Source organism: Nicotiana sylvestris, chromosome 6 (genome assembly GCF_000393655.2).
Source record: "Nicotiana sylvestris chromosome 6, ASM39365v2, whole genome shotgun sequence".
Lineage (NCBI taxonomy): Eukaryota > Viridiplantae > Streptophyta > Magnoliopsida > Solanales > Solanaceae > Nicotiana > Nicotiana sylvestris.
The window spans coordinates 186,357,729-186,363,294 of NC_091062.1; positions in this window are offsets into that span (position 1 = coordinate 186,357,729).

Sequence of the window (5,566 nt, forward strand, 5' to 3'; positions counted from 1 at the left end):
GAGAAGGAGATATAATTTCTTCGAAAACTATTAGTTTGTTTATCAAATTAATTCCTTTTCCTAGTTTTATATGCAATTCACTTTTTGGGTATGCATATATTGTATTTACGGAAAAATGGTATTATTAATCCCACGTTTATTTTTACCCTTTTAAATTTGAATGGCTTGGAGAAATATAATTCTTACGCAAAAAATATAATTTGCGGTCAACATTCAACAATTTATGGAAAATCTATACTACTATTAAGAATATTTTGCGTGATTAGGGATGCGTTCGCGTAACCTGATTATATTTCTAAAAGCAATTCGGATTATGCGTTCGCGCAACTTCGAGCGAACATTTAATAAAAAGGGGGTTCTTCGGAGAATATCAATATTAATTTCATATAACCCAAGATGTGCGGTTCACTATTTAATTATACAAGAGCGACGAACGTTCTTAATTTTGTCCTAAGCATGATTTCGAACATAACTCTATTTTTATAATGAAAATAAACAAAAAATAACATTATCAATCTTATTGTGTACACGTATGCGTGACACGATTCTTCACGTTCATAAAAAATATATAACACGAATATACGTATGCGTGATTCATTTAAGGGTCTATATTTATAAACAATCTAAAGCGGTAACAAAAAATCATGCAATGAAAAAATGTATTTAACAAATCAAGATAATTAAGCCAAAATATATAAATGGTTAAGCGACCGTGCTAGAACCACGGAATTCGGGAATGCCTAACACCTTCTCCCGGATTAACAGAATTCCTTACTCAGATTTCTGGTTCGCAGAATAACAAATAGAGTCATGTTCTCCTCGGTTCGGAATTAAAACCGGTGACTTGAGACGCCTTAAAATTCCCAGGTGGCGACTCTGAAACAAACAAACAAATCCCGTTTCGACTGTCCTTTAATTGGAGAAAACTCTCTTGGCACCCTCGCGGGGCCGGAAAAAGGAGGTGTGACAGCTTGGGACACCATAAATCTCCCAAGTGGCGACTCTGAATTAAATAACAAATCCCGTTTCGGTTGTCCTTTAATTAGAAAACAACTCTCTTTTACGCCCCTTTGAGGAGGCGCGGGTGAAAAAAAGGAGGTATGATAGTACTCTCTGCTGGAACGCACTTGCTGTGCTTTGACCTGGACAACTCAGAAATTGAGGCACTACTTCTGTGCCTACACTACATACCTCATATCCAGGATGGACCCTCTGAAGTACATATTCCAGAAACCCATGCCGACTGGAAAGTTGGCCAAATGGCAGATATTATTAAGTGAGTTCGATATCGTCTACGTAACCCAAAAGGCAGTCAAAGGACAAGCATTGGCAGATCACCTTGCTGAAAATCTGGTGGGAGGAGCATATGAACCTTTGAAAACATATTTTCCTGATAAAAAAGTGTCATTCGTAGGGGAAGACATTACCAAAACATACGACGGTTGGAGATTGACGGAGCTGTAAATTTCAAAAGAGTAGGCATTGGAGTGGTTTTGGCATCACAAATGGGTCAACATTATCTAGTATCTGCTAAACTCAGATTTCTCTGCACCAACAACATGGAAGAGTATGAAGCCTGCATACTAGGGCTTAACATGGAAATGGACATGAACATTCAGGAGCTGTTGGTATTCGGTGATTCAGATTTACTTGTGCACCAGGTACAAGAAGATTGGGCCACTAAGAATTCTATGATATTGCCATATCTGCACCATGTGCAGGAATTGAGAAAGTGGTTCACGAAGATAGAATTCCGACATGTGCCCAGAATTCAGGATGAGTTTGCCGATGCATTGGCCACCTTGTCATCTATGATACAACATCCAAATAAGAATTATATTGATCCCGTTCTGGTGAAAATCCATAATCAGCCAGCATATTGTGCTCATGTTGAAGAAGAAACAGATGTAAAACATTGGTTCCATGATATAAATGAGTATTTGTCAAAGGGAAAATATTCGGAGCATGCAAATCACACTCAGAAACGCACTTCGGAGATTGTCCAATCACTTCTTCCACAACGGAGGAAACTTGTATATGAGAACTCCTATTTGGGTTTACAGAGATGTGTCGACGTAAAGGAAGCTTCTAAGCTACTTGAGGATGTACATGCCGAGACCTGTGGCCCGCACATGAATGGTTTTGTCTTGGCTAAGAAGATACTTAGGGCCGATTACTTTTGGATGACCATAGAGACAGATTGCATCCAGTATGTTCACAAGTGCTTTCAATGCCAGGTGCATGCCGATATGATAAAAGTGCCACCAAACGAGCTCAATGCAACAAACTCACCTTGGCCATTCACCGCCTGGGGATGGATGTTATTGGTCCGATTGAGCCCACCGCTTAAAATGGACACATGTTTATTCTGGTAGCCATTGATTACTTCACAAAATGGGTAGAGGCTGCATCTTATAAAGTTGTTACGAAGAAAAACATCGCAGATTTTGTCAAAGATCGTATTGTCTGCCGATTCGGAGTCCCTGAGTCCATTGTTACTGATAATGCCGCCAATCTCAATAGTGATCTGATGAAATCTATGTGTGAAACTTTCAAAATCAAGCACAAGAAGTCCACAACCTACAGACCTTAGATGAATAGAGCTGTAGAAGCCGCCAACAAAAACATCAAGAAGATACTAAGAAAGATGGTAGAAAACCACAAAAAATGGCACGAGAAGCTACCTTTTGCTTTATTGGGTACCGCACTACAGTTCGCACATCAACCGGGGCAACTCCCTACATGTTGGTTTACGGTACCGAGGCTGTCATCCCAGCCGAGGTAGAGATCCCTTCTTTAAGAATCATACAAGAAGCTGAACTTAGCGATGCAGAGTGGATAATGAGTCACTATGAACAATTGGCCATTATCGACGGAAAGAGAATGAACGCAGTGTATCATGACCAACTTTATCAGAATAGAATGTCCAGAGCTTTCAACAAAAGGGTCAAACTAAGGCAATTTGCACCAGGTCAGTTGGTGCTGAAGAAGATCTTCCCACATCAAGATGAAACCAAAGGGAAATTCTCTCCCAACTGGCAAGGTCCGTACATGGTTCATAGGGTGCTGACAGGAGGACACTCATACTCACAGAAATGAATGGAGAAATCTAGCCAAAACCAATCAATTCAAACGCAGTCAAGAGATACTATGCTTAGATTATTTACATTTCCTCATCTGATGTAATTGAACTACGTTTGACTTGATTCCCGTTTAAGAGGGGATACGTAGGCAGCCTTATGGGTTCGATTATATCGTAATAAAATTTTCATTCCCCCCCAAGATCAGAAACTAGGGCATAATTTTGAGGAGGACCCTAAAAATTGCGGAGCAAGTCCAGCCAACGCCATCATGCCAGAAAGTCAGAAATTGGTTAAGAAATTAAGCTACAATTTTGAGAAGGATTCTCAAAATTCCGAAGAAGGTTCAGCAAGACCCATTATCCGCAAGCGGTCAAATGATCATCCACCAAACTGGGGCAGAATTTTGAGGAGGACCCTCAAAATTTCAATATAAGAGAGCTACAATGCCTTTGAGATGTGTTACAGTCACTACTTCATCAAAAAAATTAATTAATGTATCAATTCGTTTCTAAAACAACTCTATTTTTATCAATAATTGCATATTTTCGAAAACTCTATTTCCATAACAGTCAAACGTCACCCAGGGGAACTCGAAAAGGCTTTCAGAATGGAGCAAAGCAAAGCCACCCGACAGAAGCATGAACCAACCTTCCCCTCACAAAACTTATAATTTTTCTTTGAATGCAGGCACATCTGACGTAATGATAACATCCGCAACTATATGCCCATAACAAGATTACTATCAACCAGGCCATGGCCAATCTATCCAAAGGCGTCATAGTCTAAAAAAGCATCATCCTTATAGCCGGAAGACACCATGCCATGGCCTGAGGATCCCTCAAATTTGCATATCATTATTCAAAGGCGTCATGGTTCGGAGGCACCATCTTCATAGCCCAAGAACAACATTTCATGGCCTACGAATCCCTCACCAAGCAATTCATGGCCCAGGACATCATGGTCCAAGGACGTCATCTTTAACCGTCCAAAGACAACCTTCATGGTCCAAAGTAAATCTGCATCATGTTTAAATTTTCGCAAAAATACATGTTTGTAGTATCTTTTATCTGCAGGTAACCAGTAAGCAGCCGCTATCCTAGAAGGAGCGACCTCGCTCCAGTTCCTTCAAGTGTCTCAAACCCCAATCGCTCACCATAGTCGCTTTTGCATCTCGTGTCCGTTTTTGCAATGACTTCATCGGTATATTCCGCCAATGAATCCAGAACTACACATGGCCTGATTCCAGTAAAACCAGGGATATGTAGGCAACTCGAAGACTAGAGTCCGGCCTCTGTCTTTCAAAGCATCCCGCCCGGTCAAAACTGACCATCATTTCTTTACCCAAAAACTCTTTCATCCTTCCCGGGTAAAGAGGGGTAGTTGTTGATACCCAATTTTTTTCTATATATTTTTAATACATATATATACTTTCAAAATAGCATATATGCACATATAAGCATGCATAAATATTTTTTATAATTTTTCTATAATTTTAAAGATTTCAAATTAATTTATTTCTTTCCTTTTACTTATAAAAATTCCAATAATTATCCTTCAAATTATTTTTTGTGGTGCTTTAGTCATCTAAATTCTATATTTATGCCAAAACATTGTTTAAATATTTTTAGTGCATTTTTTTATAATTGCATTTACATTTTAAGTTAATTTGCATATATTTGCAATACTAGCCCTATTAGTGCATAATTACGTTATTAATACATAAAATGGTTATTTATATTTTTAAAATGTTAAACAACTACTTTTAATCATTTAAGTACATGAAATATTTTTTGAAAATCATTTTATTATTTTTTATAAATTATATAATACTGAAAATGGATATTTAAAATCCAGCCTAATTTTATTTCAATTTTAGCCCAAACCCAACTCCAAAATCAGCCCAATTTTTAAACCTAAATCTACCCAGTTCTAATACCCACCTACCCAACCCAAATACCCGGCCAAATCCTGGTCGTTGATCATTTTGATCAACGGTCCAGGTTTCCCCTTTCCTTAATTAAACCACCCTATACCCCAAAACCCTAATTCATTTCCCACCTTATACCGCCGTCATCTAATCCTCTGTGCTCCCAAACTCTCTCACCCTAATCCTAATCCCCAATCTCACTGAACCCCATCTATGGCTATATCCGGTGACCTCTCACCACCTCTCAGGGCTCCAATGGTCTCTCTCATGTCATTCTTGCCATCTCTAAGGCCCTCAAGGGACCAGGGCTATGTCGACTTGCATCTAGGGAACATCTCTCGCCTGTTCCAGGCTATTCCGGTGTGATTTTTAGTGAGATCATCCTATATTAGCCACAATCTATGGGTTTCTAAACAGGTTTCTTCATCTCTGTATGGTTCTCTTCGAAATCCTAATTTCTTTTCTAAAACCTCCTAAATCTGTACAGATCTAAGGTGATTTGAGTTTGCTTCCTATGCATTTTACAACAGCCTTGAGATTCTTTACAAGAATCATA